This window comes from Pipistrellus hanaki (assembly GCF_964339955.1).
Source record: "Pipistrellus hanaki genome assembly, contig: scaffold_59, whole genome shotgun sequence".
Classification (NCBI taxonomy): domain Eukaryota; kingdom Metazoa; phylum Chordata; class Mammalia; order Chiroptera; family Vespertilionidae; genus Pipistrellus; species Pipistrellus hanaki.
The window spans coordinates 145,788-171,018 of record NW_028182276.1 but is presented as its reverse complement, the minus strand read 5'-3'; positions in this window follow the sequence as shown (position 1 = coordinate 171,018).

The window sequence follows — 25,231 nt, the reverse complement described above, 5'->3', positions numbered from 1 at the left end:
CAGCAGCAGTTCACCTGGCCCCTCCCCCTCCATGACTTCACCGCCCTCAGCACTAGGCCAGGCTCCGCCCCTTGTTCCAAAAAACCCCGCCCTCTCATTTCTTGGACCAATGAGCGAGTGGCACTGACCTCACAGTTGCCCTCTTCCTCACAGGGCCCGGGAGGGGGTTGGGGGGGGGGAGGGTTGTAGGAGGAGGCCTTCTGCTCACAGGTTGCCTGCCACCCGGGGCCCAGGTCCACAAGCACACAAGCACGGGGAGGCCAGCCCCCCCCCTTGCGGACAGCCAAGGGCCTCCATGAGCCTCGGAGGCCCCCACCGCCCCCACCACGGGGCATCTCGCAACTGAATATCCTGCCAGCCCCAAGGCCCTGTCTGAGGGCTTTGACTTCCGGGAGAGAGCTGCGTCAAGTCCGCCCAAATCCCTTTCCACTCTGGGGGCACTGACCCGCCCAAACTGAGCTACCCTGTTTCCCAGAAAACAAGATATTGTCTCATGTTAATTTTTACTCCAAAAGATGCGCTCGGGAGACATGCATCGCCAGAACTTCCTACCGAGGACGCCCTCCCCTCCGGTCGGGTCCCGGAGCCCGCACCGCGCGCTGTCCTACGGGTCCCGGGGCAGGCCCAAGGGGAGCAGCCCCTCCCCGCAGCGCGGCGCGGCCGCGGCTTCCCCTGGGGCCCGTTCGGGTCTCCGTCCCCCCGGCGGGTACCCGGGCGCCCAGACCAGGTCCCCCGCGGGGTCCCAGCAGCAATTCGACCACTCCCTGGGGCTGCAGGCCCACCCCCAGGGTTCTCCGAGGACATGTACACCTTTTGGATCAGGGCGCGGAAGAGGAAAAAGAACGTCTAATGAGTTGGAAAGTTATTTCAAACCTGCAAAGCTTGAAGACCCTTGGGCTGGCCTAGAACCAGTATCTGTAGTGGATAGAAGCCAACAATACAGCAATACTCAAACATTCACAGGCAAAAAAGGAGGATACTTTTGTTAACATTTCTGAAATGCAACTGGAAGCTCCATGTGGCAGGAACATCTTGCACAAAACTCACTTGTGCACTTAAATTGAACCCTGACATGGTGACTTTGACTGAATAATTAGTTGGTTGAGTGTTCTTGGAAGTTTTCATCATGTCAAACATTGCGGGCATTAGAAAGGAAATAGGGTAGGATAATTTGCAATCTTTAGCTCTCTGAAAGAGCCTACCACATTTTAGAAGATTTGCAGTTTCCAAGTACTTAACATTCTTGGTTATATAATGGACACTTGTTTTTTAATGTTTTTCCAGTGTTTAAAATAATACATTTTGTCTTTCTACCTTAAAAAGAAAAAAAAGAGAAAAGAAAAGATGCGCTCGGTCTTATGTTCAGGGGTTGTGGTATTTTTCCACGAAGAAGTAGACGGTACACATTTACTGTTAGGTGAAAATTAAGGAAATTTCTTACGTGTGTACATGCCGGTGGTACGGTAGTTGTCAACACAAATCTGACAAACTGAGAACCCTACAGTATGAAGAATTTACTCATTTATTCAAGGACAATCATGTCCACATCTTTTGAACATTATCATCGCAATCCAATTCCTGAATTTCCCGGTGAATTTCTTGTGCCTTCATTTCTTTCAGAGACAGTGGACCGAAACTCTCATGTGTGGCCTAGGGGGCAGGCGGGGGAGGGCTTATTTTCGGGGGACGCCTCCTTGGTCACTCGGAAGGGAACCTGTAAGTATGTCTTCTCTGGGAGGATGTCTTATTGTCAGGCAAACACAGTACTTACTGGTCGCTGGGCCCTGAGGGCGACCTTTCTGAGGCATTCTCCCGGGAAAGCCCACCTCTCTGGCGTCCAGTCTGGACCAGGGGAAGGTGGGGCTTCTGCAGCTACTGGGGAGCCCCATCCTCGTCCTCATTCACAGGGCCCTGCCCCCCCCCCCACCGTTGCCATGACAACCAGCAGCAGTTCACCTGGCCCCTCCCCCTCCATGACTTCACCGCCCTCAGCACTAGGCCAGGCTCCGCCCCTTGTTCCAAAAAACCCCGCCCTCTCATTTCTTGGACCAATGAGCGAGTGGCACTGACCTCACAGTTGCCCTCTTCCTCACAGGGCCCGGGAGGGGGTTGGGGGGGGGGAGGGTTGTAGGAGGAGGCCTTCTGCTCACAGGTTGCCTGCCACCCGGGGCCCAGGTCCACAAGCACACAAGCACGGGGAGGCCAGCCCCCCCCCTTGCGGACAGCCAAGGGCCTCCATGAGCCTCGGAGGCCCCCACCGCCCCCACCACGGGGCATCTCGCAACTGAATATCCTGCCAGCCCCAAGGCCCTGTCTGAGGGCTTTGACTTCCGGGAGAGAGCTGCGTCAAGTCCGCCCAAATCCCTTTCCACTCTGGGGGCACTGACCCGCCCAAACTGAGCTACCCTGTTTCCCAGAAAACAAGATATTGTCTCATGTTAATTTTTACTCCAAAAGATGCGCTCGGGAGACATGCATCGCCAGAACTTCCTACCGAGGACGCCCTCCCCTCCGGTCGGGTCCCGGAGCCCGCACCGCGCGCTGTCCTACGGGTCCCGGGGCAGGCCCAAGGGGAGCAGCCCCTCCCCGCAGCGCGGCGCGGCCGCGGCTTCCCCTGGGGCCCGTTCGGGTCTCCGTCCCCCCGGCGGGTACCCGGGCGCCCAGACCAGGTCCCCCGCGGGGTCCCAGCAGCAATTCGACCACTCCCTGGGGCTGCAGGCCCACCCCCAGGGTTCTCCGAGGACATGTACACCTTTTGGATCAGGGCGCGGAAGAGGAAAAAGAACGTCTAATGAGTTGGAAAGTTATTTCAAACCTGCAAAGCTTGAAGACCCTTGGGCTGGCCTAGAACCAGTATCTGTAGTGGATAGAAGCCAACAATACAGCAATACTCAAACATTCACAGGCAAAAAAGGAGGATACTTTTGTTAACATTTCTGAAATGCAACTGGAAGCTCCATGTGGCAGGAACATCTTGCACAAAACTCACTTGTGCACTTAAATTGAACCCTGACATGGTGACTTTGACTGAATAATTAGTTGGTTGAGTGTTCTTGGAAGTTTTCATCATGTCAAACATTGCGGGCATTAGAAAGGAAATAGGGTAGGATAATTTGCAATCTTTAGCTCTCTGAAAGAGCCTACCACATTTTAGAAGATTTGCAGTTTCCAAGTACTTAACATTCTTGGTTATATAATGGACACTTGTTTTTTAATGTTTTTCCAGTGTTTAAAATAATACATTTTGTCTTTCTACCTTAAAAAGAAAAAAAGGAGAAAAGAAAAGATGCGCTCGGTCTTATGTTCAGGGGTTGTGGTATTTTTCCACGAAGAAGTAGACGGTACACATTTACTGTTAGGTGAAAATTAAGGAAATTTCTTACGTGTGTACATGCCGGTGGTACGGTAGTTGTCAACACAAATCTGACAAACTGAGAACCCTACAGTATGAAGAATTTACTCATTTATTCAAGGACAATCATGTCCACATCTTTTGAACATTATCATCGCAATCCAATTCCTGAATTTCCCGGTGAATTTCTTGTGCCTTCATTTCTTTCAGAGACAGTGGACCGAAACTCTCATGTGTGGCCTAGGGGGCAGGCGGGGGAGGGCTTATTTTCGGGGGACGCCTCCTTGGTCACTCGGAAGGGAACCTGTAAGTATGTCTTCTCTGGGAGGATGTCTTATTGTCAGGCAAACACAGTACTTACTGGTCGCTGGGCCCTGAGGGCGACCTTTCTGAGGCATTCTCCCGGGAAAGCCCACCTCTCTGGCGTCCAGTCTGGACCAGGGGAAGGTGGGGCTTCTGCAGCTACTGGGGAGCCCCATCCTCGTCCTCATTCACAGGGCCCTGCCCCCCCCCCCACCGTTGCCATGACAACCAGCAGCAGTTCACCTGGCCCCTCCCCCTCCATGACTTCACCGCCCTCAGCACTAGGCCAGGCTCCGCCCCTTGTTCCAAAAAACCCCGCCCTCTCATTTCTTGGACCAATGAGCGAGTGGCACTGACCTCACAGTTGCCCTCTTCCTCACAGGGCCCGGGAGGGGGTTGGGGGGGGGGAGGGTTGTAGGAGGAGGCCTTCTGCTCACAGGTTGCCTGCCACCCGGGGCCCAGGTCCACAAGCACACAAGCACGGGGAGGCCAGCCCCCCCCCTTGCGGACAGCCAAGGGCCTCCATGAGCCTCGGAGGCCCCCACCGCCCCCACCACGGGGCATCTCGCAACTGAATATCCTGCCAGCCCCAAGGCCCTGTCTGAGGGCTTTGACTTCCGGGAGAGAGCTGCGTCAAGTCCGCCCAAATCCCTTTCCACTCTGGGGGCACTGACCCGCCCAAACTGAGCTACCCTGTTTCCCAGAAAACAAGATATTGTCTCATGTTAATTTTTACTCCAAAAGATGCGCTCGGGAGACATGCATCGCCAGAACTTCCTACCGAGGACGCCCTCCCCTCCGGTCGGGTCCCGGAGCCCGCACCGCGCGCTGTCCTACGGGTCCCGGGGCAGGCCCAAGGGGAGCAGCCCCTCCCCGCAGCGCGGCGCGGCCGCGGCTTCCCCTGGGGCCCGTTCGGGTCTCCGTCCCCCCGGCGGGTACCCGGGCGCCCAGACCAGGTCCCCCGCGGGGTCCCAGCAGCAATTCGACCACTCCCTGGGGCTGCAGGCCCACCCCCAGGGTTCTCCGAGGACATGTACACCTTTTGGATCAGGGCGCGGAAGAGGAAAAAGAACGTCTAATGAGTTGGAAAGTTATTTCAAACCTGCAAAGCTTGAAGACCCTTGGGCTGGCCTAGAACCAGTATCTGTAGTGGATAGAAGCCAACAATACAGCAATACTCAAACATTCACAGGCAAAAAAGGAGGATACTTTTGTTAACATTTCTGAAATGCAACTGGAAGCTCCATGTGGCAGGAACATCTTGCACAAAACTCACTTGTGCACTTAAATTGAACCCTGACATGGTGACTTTGACTGAATAATTAGTTGGTTGAGTGTTCTTGGAAGTTTTCATCATGTCAAACATTGCGGGCATTAGAAAGGAAATAGGGTAGGATAATTTGCAATCTTTAGCTCTCTGAAAGAGCCTACCACATTTTAGAAGATTTGCAGTTTCCAAGTACTTAACATTCTTGGTTATATAATGGACACTTGTTTTTTAATGTTTTTCCAGTGTTTAAAATAATACATTTTGTCTTTCTACCTTAAAAAGAAAAAAAAGAGAAAAGAAAAGATGCGCTCGGTCTTATGTTCAGGGGTTGTGGTATTTTTCCACGAAGAAGTAGACGGTACACATTTACTGTTAGGTGAAAATTAAGGAAATTTCTTACGTGTGTACATGCCGGTGGTACGGTAGTTGTCAACACAAATCTGACAAACTGAGAACCCTACAGTATGAAGAATTTACTCATTTATTCAAGGACAATCATGTCCACATCTTTTGAACATTATCATCGCAATCCAATTCCTGAATTTCCCGGTGAATTTCTTGTGCCTTCATTTCTTTCAGAGACAGTGGACCGAAACTCTCATGTGTGGCCTAGGGGGCAGGCGGGGGAGGGCTTATTTTCGGGGGACGCCTCCTTGGTCACTCGGAAGGGAACCTGTAAGTATGTCTTCTCTGGGAGGATGTCTTATTGTCAGGCAAACACAGTACTTACTGGTCGCTGGGCCCTGAGGGCGACCTTTCTGAGGCATTCTCCCGGGAAAGCCCACCTCTCTGGCGTCCAGTCTGGACCAGGGGAAGGTGGGGCTTCTGCAGCTACTGGGGAGCCCCATCCTCGTCCTCATTCACAGGGCCCTGCCCCCCCCCCCACCGTTGCCATGACAACCAGCAGCAGTTCACCTGGCCCCTCCCCCTCCATGACTTCACCGCCCTCAGCACTAGGCCAGGCTCCGCCCCTTGTTCCAAAAAACCCCGCCCTCTCATTTCTTGGACCAATGAGCGAGTGGCACTGACCTCACAGTTGCCCTCTTCCTCACAGGGCCCGGGAGGGGGTTGGGGGGGGGGAGGGTTGTAGGAGGAGGCCTTCTGCTCACAGGTTGCCTGCCACCCGGGGCCCAGGTCCACAAGCACACAAGCACGGGGAGGCCAGCCCCCCCCCTTGCGGACAGCCAAGGGCCTCCATGAGCCTCGGAGGCCCCCACCGCCCCCACCACGGGGCATCTCGCAACTGAATATCCTGCCAGCCCCAAGGCCCTGTCTGAGGGCTTTGACTTCCGGGAGAGAGCTGCGTCAAGTCCGCCCAAATCCCTTTCCACTCTGGGGGCACTGACCCGCCCAAACTGAGCTACCCTGTTTCCCAGAAAACAAGATATTGTCTCATGTTAATTTTTACTCCAAAAGATGCGCTCGGGAGACATGCATCGCCAGAACTTCCTACCGAGGACGCCCTCCCCTCCGGTCGGGTCCCGGAGCCCGCACCGCGCGCTGTCCTACGGGTCCCGGGGCAGGCCCAAGGGGAGCAGCCCCTCCCCGCAGCGCGGCGCGGCCGCGGCTTCCCCTGGGGCCCGTTCGGGTCTCCGTCCCCCCGGCGGGTACCCGGGCGCCCAGACCAGGTCCCCCGCGGGGTCCCAGCAGCAATTCGACCACTCCCTGGGGCTGCAGGCCCACCCCCAGGGTTCTCCGAGGACATGTACACCTTTTGGATCAGGGCGCGGAAGAGGAAAAAGAACGTCTAATGAGTTGGAAAGTTATTTCAAACCTGCAAAGCTTGAAGACCCTTGGGCTGGCCTAGAACCAGTATCTGTAGTGGATAGAAGCCAACAATACAGCAATACTCAAACATTCACAGGCAAAAAAGGAGGATACTTTTGTTAACATTTCTGAAATGCAACTGGAAGCTCCATGTGGCAGGAACATCTTGCACAAAACTCACTTGTGCACTTAAATTGAACCCTGACATGGTGACTTTGACTGAATAATTAGTTGGTTGAGTGTTCTTGGAAGTTTTCATCATGTCAAACATTGCGGGCATTAGAAAGGAAATAGGGTAGGATAATTTGCAATCTTTAGCTCTCTGAAAGAGCCTACCACATTTTAGAAGATTTGCAGTTTCCAAGTACTTAACATTCTTGGTTATATAATGGACACTTGTTTTTTAATGTTTTTCCAGTGTTTAAAATAATACATTTTGTCTTTCTACCTTAAAAAGAAAAAAAGGAGAAAAGAAAAGATGCGCTCGGTCTTATGTTCAGGGGTTGTGGTATTTTTCCACGAAGAAGTAGACGGTACACATTTACTGTTAGGTGAAAATTAAGGAAATTTCTTACGTGTGTACATGCCGGTGGTACGGTAGTTGTCAACACAAATCTGACAAACTGAGAACCCTACAGTATGAAGAATTTACTCATTTATTCAAGGACAATCATGTCCACATCTTTTGAACATTATCATCGCAATCCAATTCCTGAATTTCCCGGTGAATTTCTTGTGCCTTCATTTCTTTCAGAGACAGTGGACCGAAACTCTCATGTGTGGCCTAGGGGGCAGGCGGGGGAGGGCTTATTTTCGGGGGACGCCTCCTTGGTCACTCGGAAGGGAACCTGTAAGTATGTCTTCTCTGGGAGGATGTCTTATTGTCAGGCAAACACAGTACTTACTGGTCGCTGGGCCCTGAGGGCGACCTTTCTGAGGCATTCTCCCGGGAAAGCCCGTCTCTCTGGCGTCCAGTCTGGACCAGGGGAAGGTGGGGCTTCTGCAGCTACTGGGGAGCCCCATCCTCGTCCTCATTCACAGGGCCCTGCCCCCCCCCCCACCGTTGCCATGACAACCAGCAGCAGTTCACCTGGCCCCTCCCCCTCCATGACTTCACCGCCCTCAGCACTAGGCCAGGCTCCGCCCCTTGTTCCAAAAAACCCCGCCCTCTCATTTCTTGGACCAATGAGCGAGTGGCACTGACCTCACAGTTGCCCTCTTCCTCACAGGGCCCGGGAGGGGGTTGGGGGGGGGGAGGGTTGTAGGAGGAGGCCTTCTGCTCACAGGTTGCCTGCCACCCGGGGCCCAGGTCCACAAGCACACAAGCACGGGGAGGCCAGCCCCCCCCCCTTGCGGACAGCCAAGGGCCTCCATGAGCCTCGGAGGCCCCCACCGCCCCCACCACGGGGCATCTCGCAACTGAATATCCTGCCAGCCCCAAGGCCCTGTCTGAGGGCTTTGACTTCCGGGAGAGAGCTGCGTCAAGTCCGCCCAAATCCCTTTCCACTCTGGGGGCACTGACCCGCCCAAACTGAGCTACCCTGTTTCCCAGAAAACAAGATATTGTCTCATGTTAATTTTTACTCCAAAAGATGCGCTCGGGAGACATGCATCGCCAGAACTTCCTACCGAGGACGCCCTCCCCTCCGGTCGGGTCCCGGAGCCCGCACCGCGCGCTGTCCTACGGGTCCCGGGGCAGGCCCAAGGGGAGCAGCCCCTCCCCGCAGCGCGGCGCGGCCGCGGCTTCCCCTGGGGCCCGTTCGGGTCTCCGTCCCCCCGGCGGGTACCCGGGCGCCCAGACCAGGTCCCCCGCGGGGTCCCAGCAGCAATTCGACCACTCCCTGGGGCTGCAGGCCCACCCCCAGGGTTCTCCGAGGACATGTACACCTTTTGGATCAGGGCGCGGAAGAGGAAAAAGAACGTCTAATGAGTTGGAAAGTTATTTCAAACCTGCAAAGCTTGAAGACCCTTGGGCTGGCCTAGAACCAGTATCTGTAGTGGATAGAAGCCAACAATACAGCAATACTCAAACATTCACAGGCAAAAAAGGAGGATACTTTTGTTAACATTTCTGAAATGCAACTGGAAGCTCCATGTGGCAGGAACATCTTGCACAAAACTCACTTGTGCACTTAAATTGAACCCTGACATGGTGACTTTGACTGAATAATTAGTTGGTTGAGTGTTCTTGGAAGTTTTCATCATGTCAAACATTGCGGGCATTAGAAAGGAAATAGGGTAGGATAATTTGCAATCTTTAGCTCTCTGAAAGAGCCTACCACATTTTAGAAGATTTGCAGTTTCCAAGTACTTAACATTCTTGGTTATATAATGGACACTTGTTTTTTAATGTTTTTCCAGTGTTTAAAATAATACATTTTGTCTTTCTACCTTAAAAAGAAAAAAAAGAGAAAAGAAAAGATGCGCTCGGTCTTATGTTCAGGGGTTGTGGTATTTTTCCACGAAGAAGTAGACGGTACACATTTACTGTTAGGTGAAAATTAAGGAAATTTCTTACGTGTGTACATGCCGGTGGTACGGTAGTTGTCAACACAAATCTGACAAACTGAGAACCCTACAGTATGAAGAATTTACTCATTTATTCAAGGACAATCATGTCCACATCTTTTGAACATTATCATCGCAATCCAATTCCTGAATTTCCCGGTGAATTTCTTGTGCCTTCATTTCTTTCAGAGACAGTGGACCGAAACTCTCATGTGTGGCCTAGGGGGCAGGCGGGGGAGGGCTTATTTTCGGGGGACGCCTCCTTGGTCACTCGGAAGGGAACCTGTAAGTATGTCTTCTCTGGGAGGATGTCTTATTGTCAGGCAAACACAGTACTTACTGGTCGCTGGGCCCTGAGGGCGACCTTTCTGAGGCATTCTCCCGGGAAAGCCCACCTCTCTGGCGTCCAGTCTGGACCAGGGGAAGGTGGGGCTTCTGCAGCTACTGGGGAGCCCCATCCTCGTCCTCATTCACAGGGCCCTGCCCCCCCCCCCACCGTTGCCATGACAACCAGCAGCAGTTCACCTGGCCCCTCCCCCTCCATGACTTCACCGCCCTCAGCACTAGGCCAGGCTCCGCCCCTTGTTCCAAAAAACCCCGCCCTCTCATTTCTTGGACCAATGAGCGAGTGGCACTGACCTCACAGTTGCCCTCTTCCTCACAGGGCCCGGGAGGGGGTTGGGGGGGGGGAGGGTTGTAGGAGGAGGCCTTCTGCTCACAGGTTGCCTGCCACCCGGGGCCCAGGTCCACAAGCACACAAGCACGGGGAGGCCAGCCCCCCCCCTTGCGGACAGCCAAGGGCCTCCATGAGCCTCGGAGGCCCCCACCGCCCCCACCACGGGGCATCTCGCAACTGAATATCCTGCCAGCCCCAAGGCCCTGTCTGAGGGCTTTGACTTCCGGGAGAGAGCTGCGTCAAGTCCGCCCAAATCCCTTTCCACTCTGGGGGCACTGACCCGCCCAAACTGAGCTACCCTGTTTCCCAGAAAACAAGATATTGTCTCATGTTAATTTTTACTCCAAAAGATGCGCTCGGGAGACATGCATCGCCAGAACTTCCTACCGAGGACGCCCTCCCCTCCGGTCGGGTCCCGGAGCCCGCACCGCGCGCTGTCCTACGGGTCCCGGGGCAGGCCCAAGGGGAGCAGCCCCTCCCCGCAGCGCGGCGCGGCCGCGGCTTCCCCTGGGGCCCGTTCGGGTCTCCGTCCCCCCGGCGGGTACCCGGGCGCCCAGACCAGGTCCCCCGCGGGGTCCCAGCAGCAATTCGACCACTCCCTGGGGCTGCAGGCCCACCCCCAGGGTTCTCCGAGGACATGTACACCTTTTGGATCAGGGCGCGGAAGAGGAAAAAGAACGTCTAATGAGTTGGAAAGTTATTTCAAACCTGCAAAGCTTGAAGACCCTTGGGCTGGCCTAGAACCAGTATCTGTAGTGGATAGAAGCCAACAATACAGCAATACTCAAACATTCACAGGCAAAAAAGGAGGATACTTTTGTTAACATTTCTGAAATGCAACTGGAAGCTCCATGTGGCAGGAACATCTTGCACAAAACTCACTTGTGCACTTAAATTGAACCCTGACATGGTGACTTTGACTGAATAATTAGTTGGTTGAGTGTTCTTGGAAGTTTTCATCATGTCAAACATTGCGGGCATTAGAAAGGAAATAGGGTAGGATAATTTGCAATCTTTAGCTCTCTGAAAGAGCCTACCACATTTTAGAAGATTTGCAGTTTCCAAGTACTTAACATTCTTGGTTATATAATGGACACTTGTTTTTTAATGTTTTTCCAGTGTTTAAAATAATACATTTTGTCTTTCTACCTTAAAAAGAAAAAAAGGAGAAAAGAAAAGATGCGCTCGGTCTTATGTTCAGGGGTTGTGGTATTTTTCCACGAAGAAGTAGACGGTACACATTTACTGTTAGGTGAAAATTAAGGAAATTTCTTACGTGTGTACATGCCGGTGGTACGGTAGTTGTCAACACAAATCTGACAAACTGAGAACCCTACAGTATGAAGAATTTACTCATTTATTCAAGGACAATCATGTCCACATCTTTTGAACATTATCATCGCAATCCAATTCCTGAATTTCCCGGTGAATTTCTTGTGCCTTCATTTCTTTCAGAGACAGTGGACCGAAACTCTCATGTGTGGCCTAGGGGGCAGGCGGGGGAGGGCTTATTTTCGGGGGACGCCTCCTTGGTCACTCGGAAGGGAACCTGTAAGTATGTCTTCTCTGGGAGGATGTCTTATTGTCAGGCAAACACAGTACTTACTGGTCGCTGGGCCCTGAGGGCGACCTTTCTGAGGCATTCTCCCGGGAAAGCCCGTCTCTCTGGCGTCCAGTCTGGACCAGGGGAAGGTGGGGCTTCTGCAGCTACTGGGGAGCCCCATCCTCGTCCTCATTCACAGGGCCCTGCCCCCCCCCCCACCGTTGCCATGACAACCAGCAGCAGTTCACCTGGCCCCTCCCCCTCCATGACTTCACCGCCCTCAGCACTAGGCCAGGCTCCGCCCCTTGTTCCAAAAAACCCCGCCCTCTCATTTCTTGGACCAATGAGCGAGTGGCACTGACCTCACAGTTGCCCTCTTCCTCACAGGGCCCGGGAGGGGGTTGGGGGGGGGGAGGGTTGTAGGAGGAGGCCTTCTGCTCACAGGTTGCCTGCCACCCGGGGCCCAGGTCCACAAGCACACAAGCACGGGGAGGCCAGCCCCCCCCCCTTGCGGACAGCCAAGGGCCTCCATGAGCCTCGGAGGCCCCCACCGCCCCCACCACGGGGCATCTCGCAACTGAATATCCTGCCAGCCCCAAGGCCCTGTCTGAGGGCTTTGACTTCCGGGAGAGAGCTGCGTCAAGTCCGCCCAAATCCCTTTCCACTCTGGGGGCACTGACCCGCCCAAACTGAGCTACCCTGTTTCCCAGAAAACAAGATATTGTCTCATGTTAATTTTTACTCCAAAAGATGCGCTCGGGAGACATGCATCGCCAGAACTTCCTACCGAGGACGCCCTCCCCTCCGGTCGGGTCCCGGAGCCCGCACCGCGCGCTGTCCTACGGGTCCCGGGGCAGGCCCAAGGGGAGCAGCCCCTCCCCGCAGCGCGGCGCGGCCGCGGCTTCCCCTGGGGCCCGTTCGGGTCTCCGTCCCCCCGGCGGGTACCCGGGCGCCCAGACCAGGTCCCCCGCGGGGTCCCAGCAGCAATTCGACCACTCCCTGGGGCTGCAGGCCCACCCCCAGGGTTCTCCGAGGACATGTACACCTTTTGGATCAGGGCGCGGAAGAGGAAAAAGAACGTCTAATGAGTTGGAAAGTTATTTCAAACCTGCAAAGCTTGAAGACCCTTGGGCTGGCCTAGAACCAGTATCTGTAGTGGATAGAAGCCAACAATACAGCAATACTCAAACATTCACAGGCAAAAAAGGAGGATACTTTTGTTAACATTTCTGAAATGCAACTGGAAGCTCCATGTGGCAGGAACATCTTGCACAAAACTCACTTGTGCACTTAAATTGAACCCTGACATGGTGACTTTGACTGAATAATTAGTTGGTTGAGTGTTCTTGGAAGTTTTCATCATGTCAAACATTGCGGGCATTAGAAAGGAAATAGGGTAGGATAATTTGCAATCTTTAGCTCTCTGAAAGAGCCTACCACATTTTAGAAGATTTGCAGTTTCCAAGTACTTAACATTCTTGGTTATATAATGGACACTTGTTTTTTAATGTTTTTCCAGTGTTTAAAATAATACATTTTGTCTTTCTACCTTAAAAAGAAAAAAAAGAGAAAAGAAAAGATGCGCTCGGTCTTATGTTCAGGGGTTGTGGTATTTTTCCACGAAGAAGTAGACGGTACACATTTACTGTTAGGTGAAAATTAAGGAAATTTCTTACGTGTGTACATGCCGGTGGTACGGTAGTTGTCAACACAAATCTGACAAACTGAGAACCCTACAGTATGAAGAATTTACTCATTTATTCAAGGACAATCATGTCCACATCTTTTGAACATTATCATCGCAATCCAATTCCTGAATTTCCCGGTGAATTTCTTGTGCCTTCATTTCTTTCAGAGACAGTGGACCGAAACTCTCATGTGTGGCCTAGGGGGCAGGCGGGGGAGGGCTTATTTTCGGGGGACGCCTCCTTGGTCACTCGGAAGGGAACCTGTAAGTATGTCTTCTCTGGGAGGATGTCTTATTGTCAGGCAAACACAGTACTTACTGGTCGCTGGGCCCTGAGGGCGACCTTTCTGAGGCATTCTCCCGGGAAAGCCCACCTCTCTGGCGTCCAGTCTGGACCAGGGGAAGGTGGGGCTTCTGCAGCTACTGGGGAGCCCCATCCTCGTCCTCATTCACAGGGCCCTGCCCCCCCCCCCACCGTTGCCATGACAACCAGCAGCAGTTCACCTGGCCCCTCCCCCTCCATGACTTCACCGCCCTCAGCACTAGGCCAGGCTCCGCCCCTTGTTCCAAAAAACCCCGCCCTCTCATTTCTTGGACCAATGAGCGAGTGGCACTGACCTCACAGTTGCCCTCTTCCTCACAGGGCCCGGGAGGGGGTTGGGGGGGGGGAGGGTTGTAGGAGGAGGCCTTCTGCTCACAGGTTGCCTGCCACCCGGGGCCCAGGTCCACAAGCACACAAGCACGGGGAGGCCAGCCCCCCCCCTTGCGGACAGCCAAGGGCCTCCATGAGCCTCGGAGGCCCCCACCGCCCCCACCACGGGGCATCTCGCAACTGAATATCCTGCCAGCCCCAAGGCCCTGTCTGAGGGCTTTGACTTCCGGGAGAGAGCTGCGTCAAGTCCGCCCAAATCCCTTTCCACTCTGGGGGCACTGACCCGCCCAAACTGAGCTACCCTGTTTCCCAGAAAACAAGATATTGTCTCATGTTAATTTTTACTCCAAAAGATGCGCTCGGGAGACATGCATCGCCAGAACTTCCTACCGAGGACGCCCTCCCCTCCGGTCGGGTCCCGGAGCCCGCACCGCGCGCTGTCCTACGGGTCCCGGGGCAGGCCCAAGGGGAGCAGCCCCTCCCCGCAGCGCGGCGCGGCCGCGGCCGCGGCTTCCCCTGGGGCCCGTTCGGGTCTCCGTCCCCCCGGCGGGTACCCGGGCGCCCAGACCAGGTCCCCCGCGGGGTCCCAGCAGCAATTCGACCACTCCCTGGGGCTGCAGGCCCACCCCCAGGGTTCTCCGAGGACATGTACACCTTTTGGATCAGGGCGCGGAAGAGGAAAAAGAACGTCTAATGAGTTGGAAAGTTATTTCAAACCTGCAAAGCTTGAAGACCCTTGGGCTGGCCTAGAACCAGTATCTGTAGTGGATAGAAGCCAACAATACAGCAATACTCAAACATTCACAGGCAAAAAAGGAGGATACTTTTGTTAACATTTCTGAAATGCAACTGGAAGCTCCATGTGGCAGGAACATCTTGCACAAAACTCACTTGTGCACTTAAATTGAACCCTGACATGGTGACTTTGACTGAATAATTAGTTGGTTGAGTGTTCTTGGAAGTTTTCATCATGTCAAACATTGCGGGCATTAGAAAGGAAATAGGGTAGGATAATTTGCAATCTTTAGCTCTCTGAAAGAGCCTACCACATTTTAGAAGATTTGCAGTTTCCAAGTACTTAACATTCTTGGTTATATAATGGACACTTGTTTTTTAATGTTTTTCCAGTGTTTAAAATAATACATTTTGTCTTTCTACCTTAAAAAGAAAAAAAAGAGAAAAGAAAAGATGCGCTCGGTCTTATGTTCAGGGGTTGTGGTATTTTTCCACGAAGAAGTAGACGGTACACATTTACTGTTAGGTGAAAATTAAGGAAATTTCTTACGTGTGTACATGCCGGTGGTACGGTAGTTGTCAACACAAATCTGACAAACTGAGAACCCTACAGTATGAAGAATTTACTCATTTATTCAAGGACAATCATGTCCACATCTTTTGAACATTATCATCGCAATCCAATTCCTGAATTTCCCGGTGAATTTCTTGTGCCTTCATTTCTTTCAGAGACAGTGGACCGAAACTCTCATGTGTGGCCTAGGGGGCAGGCGGGGGAGGGCTTATTTTCGGGGGACGCCTCCTTGGTCACTCGGAAGGGAACCTGTAAGTATGTCTTCTCTGGGAGGATGTCTTATTGTCAGGCAAACACAGTACTTACTGGTCGCTGGGCCCTGAGGGCGACCTTTCTGAGGCATTCTCCCGGGAAAGCCCACCTCTCTGGCGTCCAGTCTGGACCAGGGGAAGGTGGGGCTTCTGCAGCTACTGGGGAGCCCCATCCTCGTCCTCATTCACAGGGCCCTGCCCCCCCCCCCACCGTTGCCATGACAACCAGCAGCAGTTCACCTGGCCCCTCCCCCTCCATGACTTCACCGCCCTCAGCACTAGGCCAGGCTCCGCCCCTTGTTCCAAAAAACCCCGCCCTCTCATTTCTTGGACCAATGAGCGAGTGGCACTGACCTCACAGTTGCCCTCTTCCTCACAGGGCCCGGGAGGGGGTTGGGGGGGGGGAGGGTTGTAGGAGGAGGCCTTCTGCTCACAGGTTGCCTGCCACCCGGGGCCCAGGTCCACAAGCACACAAGCACGGGGAGGCCAGCCCCCCCCCTTGCGGACAGCCAAGGGCCTCCATGAGCCTCGGAGGCCCCCACCGCCCCCACCACGGGGCATCTCGCAACTGAATATCCTGCCAGCCCCAAGGCCCTGTCTGAGGGCTTTGACTTCCGGGAGAGAGCTGCGTCAAGTCCGCCCAAATCCCTTTCCACTCTGGGGGCACTGACCCGCCCAAACTGAGCTACCCTGTTTCCCAGAAAACAAGATATTGTCTCATGTTAATTTTTACTCCAAAAGATGCGCTCGGGAGACATGCATCGCCAGAACTTCCTACCGAGGACGCCCTCCCCTCCGGTCGGGTCCCGGAGCCCGCACCGCGCGCTGTCCTACGGGTCCCGGGGCAGGCCCAAGGGGAGCAGCCCCTCCCCGCAGCGCGGCGCGGCCGCGGCTTCCCCTGGGGCCCGTTCGGGTCTCCGTCCCCCCGGCGGGTACCCGGGCGCCCAGACCAGGTCCCCCGCGGGGTCCCAGCAGCAATTCGACCACTCCCTGGGGCTGCAGGCCCACCCCCAGGGTTCTCCGAGGACATGTACACCTTTTGGATCAGGGCGCGGAAGAGGAAAAAGAACGTCTAATGAGTTGGAAAGTTATTTCAAACCTGCAAAGCTTGAAGACCCTTGGGCTGGCCTAGAACCAGTATCTGTAGTGGATAGAAGCCAACAATACAGCAATACTCAAACATTCACAGGCAAAAAAGGAGGATACTTTTGTTAACATTTCTGAAATGCAACTGGAAGCTCCATGTGGCAGGAACATCTTGCACAAAACTCACTTGTGCACTTAAATTGAACCCTGACATGGTGACTTTGACTGAATAATTAGTTGGTTGAGTGTTCTTGGAAGTTTTCATCATGTCAAACATTGCGGGCATTAGAAAGGAAATAGGGTAGGATAATTTGCAATCTTTAGCTCTCTGAAAGAGCCTACCACATTTTAGAAGATTTGCAGTTTCCAAGTACTTAACATTCTTGGTTATATAATGGACACTTGTTTTTTAATGTTTTTCCAGTGTTTAAAATAATACATTTTGTCTTTCTACCTTAAAAAGAAAAAAAAGAGAAAAGAAAAGATGCGCTCGGTCTTATGTTCAGGGGTTGTGGTATTTTTCCACGAAGAAGTAGACGGTACACATTTACTGTTAGGTGAAAATTAAGGAAATTTCTTACGTGTGTACATGCCGGTGGTACGGTAGTTGTCAACACAAATCTGACAAACTGAGAACCCTACAGTATGAAGAATTTACTCATTTATTCAAGGACAATCATGTCCACATCTTTTGAACATTATCATCGCAATCCAATTCCTGAATTTCCCGGTGAATTTCTTGTGCCTTCATTTCTTTCAGAGACAGTGGACCGAAACTCTCATGTGTGGCCTAGGGGGCAGGCGGGGGAGGGCTTATTTTCGGGGGACGCCTCCTTGGTCACTCGGAAGGGAACCTGTAAGTATGTCTTCTCTGGGAGGATGTCTTATTGTCAGGCAAACACAGTACTTACTGGTCGCTGGGCCCTGAGGGCGACCTTTCTGCAGCATTCTCCCGGGAAAGCCCACCTCTCTGGCGTCCAGTCTGGACCAGGGGAAGGTGGGGCTTCTGCAGCTACTGGGGAGCCCCATCCTCGTCCTCATTCACAGGGCCCTGCCCCCCCCCACCGTTGCCATGACAACCAGCAGCAGTTCACCTGGCCCCTCCCCCTCCATGACTTCACCGCCCTCAGCACTAGGCCAGGCTCCGCCCCTTGTTCCAAAAAACCCCGCCCTCTCATTTCTTGGACCAATGAGCGAGTGGCACTGACCTCACAGTTGCCCTCTTCCTCACAGGGCCCGGGAGGGGGTTGGGGGGGGGGAGGGTTGTAGGAGGAGGCCTTCTGCTCACAGGTTGCCTGCCACCCGGGGCCCAGGTCCACAAGCACACAAGCACGGGGAGGCCAGCCCCCCCCCTTGCGGACAGCCAAGGGCCTCCATGAGCCTCGGAGGCCCCCACCGCCCCCACCACGGGGCATCTCGCAACTGAATATCCTGCCAGCCCCAAGGCCCTGTCTGAGGGCTTTGACTTCCGGGAGAGAGCTGCGTCAAGTCCGCCCAAATCCCTTTCCACTCTGGGGGCACTGACCCGCCCAAACTGAGCTACCCTGTTTCCCAGAAAACAAGATATTGTCTCATGTTAATTTTTACTCCAAAAGATGCGCTCGGGAGACATGCATCGCCAGAACTTCCTACCGAGGACGCCCTCCCCTCCGGTCGGGTCCCGGAGCCCGCACCGCGCGCTGTCCTACGGGTCCCGGGGCAGGCCCAAGGGGAGCAGCCCCTCCCCGCAGCGCGGCGCGGCCGCGGCTTCCCCTGGGGCCCGTTCGGGTCTCCGTCCCCCCGGCGGGTACCCGGGCGCCCAGACCAGGTCCCCCGCGGGGTCCCAGCAGCAATTCGACCACTCCCTGGGGCTGCAGGCCCACCCCCAGGGTTCTCCGAGGACATGTACACCTTTTGGATCAGGGCGCGGAAGAGGAAAAAGAACGTCTAATGAGTTGGAAAGTTATTTCAAACCTGCAAAGCTTGAAGACCCTTGGGCTGGCCTAGAACCAGTATCTGTAGTGGATAGAAGCCAACAATAAAGCAATACTCAAACATTCACAGGCAAAAAAGGAGGATACTTTTGTTAACATTTCTGAAATGCAACTGGAAGCTCCATGTGGCAGGAACATCTTGCACAAAACTCACTTGTGCACTTAAATTGAACCCTGACATGGTGACTTTGACTGAATAATTAGTTGGTTGAGTGTTCTTGGAAGTTTTCATCATGTCAAACATTGCGGGCATTAGAAAGGAAATAGGGTAGGATAATTTGCAATCTTTAGCTCTCTGAAAGAGCCTACCACATTTTAGAAGATTTGCAGTTTCCAAGTACTTAACATTCTTGGTTATATAATGGACACTTGTTTTTTAATGTTTTTCCAGTGTTTAAAATAATACATTTTGTCTTTCTACCTTAAAAAGAAAAAAAGGAGAAAAGAAAAGATGCGCTCGGTCTTATGTTCAGGGGTTGTGGTATTTTTCCACGAAGAAGTAGACGGTACACATTTACTGTTAGGTGAAAATTAAGGAAATTTCTTACGTGTGTACATGCCGGTGGTACGGTAGTTGTCAACACAAATCTGACAAACTGAGAACCCTACAGTATGAAGAATTTACTCATTTATTCAAGGACAATCATGTCCACATCTTTTGAACATTATCATCGCAATCCAATTCCTGAATTTCCCGGTGAATTTCTTGTGCCTTCATTTCTTTCAGAGACAGTGGACCGAAACTCTCATGTGTGGCCTAGGGGGCAGGCGGGGGAGGGCTTATTTTCGGGGGACGCCTCCTTGGTCACTCGGAAGGGAACCTGTAAGTATGTCTTCTCTGGGAGGATGTCTTATTGTCAGGCAAACACAGTACTTACTGGTCGCTGGGCCCTGAGGGCGACCTTTCTGAGGCATTCTCCCGGGAAAGCCCGTCTCTCTGGCGTCCAGTCTGGACCAGGGGAAGGTGGGGCTTCTGCAGCTACTGGGGAGCCCCATCCTCGTCCTCATTCACAGGGCCCTGCCCCCCCCCCCACCGTTGCCATGACAACCAGCAGCAGTTCACCTGGCCCCTCCCCCTCCATGACTTCACCGCCCTCAGCACTAGGCCAGGCTCCGCCCCTTGTTCCAAAAAACCCCGCCCTCTCATTTCTTGGACCAATGAGCGAGTGGCACTGACCTCACAGTTGCCCTCTTCCTCACAGGGCCCGGGAGGGGGTTGGGGGGGGGGAGGGTTGTAGGAGGAGGCCTTCTGCTCACAGGTTGCCTGCCACCCGGGGCCCAGGTCCACAAGCACACAAGCACGGGGAGGCCAGCCCCCCCCCCTTGCGGACAGCCAAGGGCCTCCATGAGCCTCGGAGGCCCCCACCGCCCCCACCACGGGGCATCTCGCAACTGAATATCCTGCCAGCCCCAAGGCCCTGTCTGAGGGCTTTGACTTCCGGGAGAGAGCTGCGTCAAGTCCGCCCAAATCCCTTTCCACTCTGGGGGCACTGACCCGCCCAAACTGAGCTACCCTGTTTCCCAGAAAACAAGATATTGTCTCATGTTAATTTTTACTCCAAAAGATGCGCTCGGGAGACATGCATCGCCAGAACTTCCTACCGAGGACGCCCTCCCCTCCGGTCGGGTCCCGGAGCCCGCACCGCGCGCTGTCCTACGGGTCCCGGGGCAGGCCCAAGGGGAGCAGCCCCTCCCCGCAGCGCGGCGCGGCCGCGGCTTCCCCTGGGGCCCGTTCGGGTCTCCGTCCCCCCGGCGGGTACCCGGGCGCCCAGACCAGGTCCCCCGCGGGGTCCCAGCAGCAATTCGACCACTCCCTGGGGCTGCAGGCCCACCCCCAGGGTTCTCCGAGGACATGTACACCTTTTGGATCAGGGCGCGGAAGAGGAAAAAGAACGTCTAATGAGTTGGAAAGTTATTTCAAACCTGCAAAGCTTGAAGACCCTTGGGCTGGCCTAGAACCAGTATCTGTAGTGGATAGAAGCCAACAATACAGCAATACTCAAACATTCACAGGCAAAAAAGGAGGATACTTTTGTTAACATTTCTGAAATGCAACTGGAAGCTCCATGTGGCAGGAACATCTTGCACAAAACTCACTTGTGCACTTAAATTGAACCCTGACATGGTGACTTTGACTGAATAATTAGTTGGTTGAGTGTTCTTGGAAGTTTTCATCATGTCAAACATTGCGGGCATTAGAAAGGAAATAGGGTAGGATAATTTGCAATCTTTAGCTCTCTGAAAGAGCCTACCACATTTTAGAAGATTTGCAGTTTCCAAGTACTTAACATTCTTGGTTATATAATGGACACTTGTTTTTTAATGTTTTTCCAGTGTTTAAAATAATACATTTTGTCTTTCTACCTTAAAAAGAAAAAAAAGAGAAAAGAAAAGATGCGCTCGGTCTTATGTTCAGGGGTTGTGGTATTTTTCCACGAAGAAGTAGACGGTACACATTTACTGTTAGGTGAAAATTAAGGAAATTTCTTACGTGTGTACATGCCGGTGGTACGGTAGTTGTCAACACAAATCTGACAAACTGAGAACCCTACAGTATGAAGAATTTACTCATTTATTCAAGGACAATCATGTCCACATCTTTTGAACATTATCATCGCAATCCAATTCCTGAATTTCCCGGTGAATTTCTTGTGCCTTCATTTCTTTCAGAGACAGTGGACCGAAACTCTCATGTGTGGCCTAGGGGGCAGGCGGGGGAGGGCTTATTTTCGGGGGACGCCTCCTTGGTCACTCGGAAGGGAACCTGTAAGTATGTCTTCTCTGGGAGGATGTCTTATTGTCAGGCAAACACAGTACTTACTGGTCGCTGGGCCCTGAGGGCGACCTTTCTGAGGCATTCTCCCGGGAAAGCCCACCTCTCTGGCGTCCAGTCTGGACCAGGGGAAGGTGGGGCTTCTGCAGCTACTGGGGAGCCCCATCCTCGTCCTCATTCACAGGGCCCTGCCCCCCCCCACCGTTGCCATGACAACCAGCAGCAGTTCACCTGGCCCCTCCCCCTCCATGACTTCACCGCCCTCAGCACTAGGCCAGGCTCCGCCCCTTGTTCCAAAAAACCCCGCCCTCTCATTTCTTGGACCAATGAGCGAGTGGCACTGACCTCACAGTTGCCCTCTTCCTCACAGGGCCCGGGAGGGGGTTGGGGGGGGGAGGGTTGTAGGAGGAGGCCTTCTGCTCACAGGTTGCCTGCCACCCGGGGCCCAGGTCCACAAGCACACAAGCACGGGGAGGCCAGCCCCCCCCCTTGCGGACAGCCAAGGGCCTCCATGAGCCTCGGAGGCCCCCACCGCCCCCACCACGGGGCATCTCGCAACTGAATATCCTGCCAGCCCCAAGGCCCTGTCTGAGGGCTTTGACTTCCGGGAGAGAGCTGCGTCAAGTCCGCCCAAATCCCTTTCCACTCTGGGGGCACTGACCCGCCCAAACTGAGCTACCCTGTTTCCCAGAAAACAAGATATTGTCTCATGTTAATTTTTACTCCAAAAGATGCGCTCGGGAGACATGCATCGCCAGAACTTCCTACCGAGGACGCCCTCCCCTCCGGTCGGGTCCCGGAGCCCGCACCGCGCGCTGTCCTACGGGTCCCGGGGCAGGCCCAAGGGGAGCAGCCCCTCCCCGCAGCGCGGCGCGGCCGCGGCTTCCCCTGGGGCCCGTTCGGGTCTCCGTCCCCCCGGCGGGTACCCGGGCGCCCAGACCAGGTCCCCCGCGGGGTCCCAGCAGCAATTCGACCACTCCCTGGGGCTGCAGGCCCACCCCCAGGGTTCTCCGAGGACATGTACACCTTTTGGATCAGGGCGCGGAAGAGGAAAAAGAACGTCTAATGAGTTGGAAAGTTATTTCAAACCTGCAAAGCTTGAAGACCCTTGGGCTGGCCTAGAACCAGTATCTGTAGTGGATAGAAGCCAACAATACAGCAATACTCAAACATTCACAGGCAAAAAAGGAGGATACTTTTGTTAACATTTCTGAAATGCAACTGGAAGCTCCATGTGGCAGGAACATCTTGCACAAAACTCACTTGTGCACTTAAATTGAACCCTGACATGGTGACTTTGACTGAATAATTAGTTGGTTGAGTGTTCTTGGAAGTTTTCATCATGTCAAACATTGCGGGCATTAGAAAGGAAATAGGGTAGGATAATTTGCAATCTTTAGCTCTCTGAAAGAGCCTACCACATTTTAGAAGATTTGCAGTTTCCAAGTACTTAACATTCTTGGTTATATAATGGACACTTGTTTTTTAATGTTTTTCCAGTGTTTAAAATAATACATTTTGTCTTTCTACCTTAAAAAGAAAAAAAAGAGAAAAGAAAAGATGCGCTCGGTCTTATGTTCAGGGGTTGTGGTATTTTTCCACGAAGAAGTAGACGGTACACATTTACTGTTAGGTGAAAATTAAGGAAATTTCTTACGTGTGTACATGCCGGTGGTACGGTAGTTGTCAACACAAATCTGACAAACTGAGAACCCTACAGTATGAAGAATTTACTCATTTATTCAAGGACAATCATGTCCACATCTTTTGAACATTATCATCGCAATCCAATTCCTGAATTTCCCGGTGAATTTCTTGTGCCTTCATTTCTTTCAGAGACAGTGGACCGAAACTCTCATGTGTGGCCTAGGGGGCAGGCGGGGGAGGGCTTATTTTCGGGGGACGCCTCCTTGGTCACTCGGAAGGGAACCTGTAAGTATGTCTTCTCTGGGAGGATGTCTTATTGTCAGGCAAACACAGTACTTACTGGTCGCTGGGCCCTGAGGGCGACCTTTCTGAGGCATTCTCCCGGGAAAGCCCACCTCTCTGGCGTCCAGTCTGGACCAGGGGAAGGTGGGGCTTCTGCAGCTACTGGGGAGCCCCATCCTCGTCCTCATTCACAGGGCCCTGCCCCCCCCCCCACCGTTGCCATGACAACCAGCAGCAGTTCACCTGGCCCCTCCCCCTCCATGACTTCACCGCCCTCAGCACTAGGCCAGGCTCCGCCCCTTGTTCCAAAAAACCCCGCCCTCTCATTTCTTGGACCAATGAGCGAGTGGCACTGACCTCACAGTTGCCCTCTTCCTCACAGGGCCCGGGAGGGGGTTGGGGGGGGGGAGGGTTGTAGGAGGAGGCCTTCTGCTCACAGGTTGCCTGCCACCCGGGGCCCAGGTCCACAAGCACACAAGCACGGGGAGGCCAGCCCCCCCCCTTGCGGACAGCCAAGGGCCTCCATGAGCCTCGGAGGCCCCCACCGCCCCCACCACGGGGCATCTCGCAACTGAATATCCTGCCAGCCCCAAGGCCCTGTCTGAGGGCTTTGACTTCCGGGAGAGAGCTGCGTCAAGTCCGCCCAAATCCCTTTCCACTCTGGGGGCACTGACCCGCCCAAACTGAGCTACCCTGTTTCCCAGAAAACAAGATATTGTCTCATGTTAATTTTTACTCCAAAAGATGCGCTCGGGAGACATGCATCGCCAGAACTTCCTACCGAGGACGCCCTCCCCTCCGGTCGGGTCCCGGAGCCCGCACCGCGCGCTGTCCTACGGGTCCCGGGGCAGGCCCAAGGGGAGCAGCCCCTCCCCGCAGCGCGGCGCGGCCGCGGCTTCCCCTGGGGCCCGTTCGGGTCTCCGTCCCCCCGGCGGGTACCCGGGCGCCCAGACCAGGTCCCCCGCGGGGTCCCAGCAGCAATTCGACCACTCCCTGGGGCTGCAGGCCCACCCCCAGGGTTCTCCGAGGACATGTACACCTTTTGGATCAGGGCGCGGAAGAGGAAAAAGAACGTCTAATGAGTTGGAAAGTTATTTCAAACCTGCAAAGCTTGAAGACCCTTGGGCTGGCCTAGAACCAGTATCTGTAGTGGATAGAAGCCAACAATACAGCAATACTCAAACATTCACAGGCAAAAAAGGAGGATACTTTTGTTAACATTTCTGAAATGCAACTGGAAGCTCCATGTGGCAGGAACATCTTGCACAAAACTCACTTGTGCACTTAAATTGAACCCTGACATGGTGACTTTGACTGAATAATTAGTTGGTTGAGTGTTCTTGGAAGTTTTCATCATGTCAAACATTGCGGGCATTAGAAAGGAAATAGGGTAGGATAATTTGCAATCTTTAGCTCTCTGAAAGAGCCTACCACATTTTAGAAGATTTGCAGTTTCCAAGTACTTAACATTCTTGGTTATATAATGGACACTTGTTTTTTAATGTTTTTCCAGTGTTTAAAATAATACATTTTGTCTTTCTACCTTAAAAAGAAAAAAAAGAGAAAAGAAAAGATGCGCTCGGTCTTATGTTCAGGGGTTGTGGTATTTTTCCACGAAGAAGTAGACGGTACACATTTACTGTTAGGTGAAAATTAAGGAAATTTCTTACGTGTGTACATGCCGGTGGTACGGTAGTTGTCAACACAAATCTGACAAACTGAGAACCCTACAGTATGAAGAATTTACTCATTTATTCAAGGACAATCATGTCCACATCTTTTGAACATTATCATCGCAATCCAATTCCTGAATTTCCCGGTGAATTTCTTGTGCCTTCATTTCTTTCAGAGACAGTGGACCGAAACTCTCATGTGTGGCCTAGGGGGCAGGCGGGGGAGGGCTTATTTTCGGGGGACGCCTCCTTGGTCACTCGGAAGGGAACCTGTAAGTATGTCTTCTCTGGGAGGATGTCTTATTGTCAGGCAAACACAGTACTTACTGGTCGCTGGGCCCTGAGGGCGACCTTTCTGCGGCATTCTCCCGGGAAAGCCCACCTCTCTGGCGTCCAGTCTGGACCAGGGGAAGGTGGGGCTTCTGCAGCTACTGGGGAGCCCCATCCTCGTCCTCATTCACAGGGCCCTGCCCCCCCCC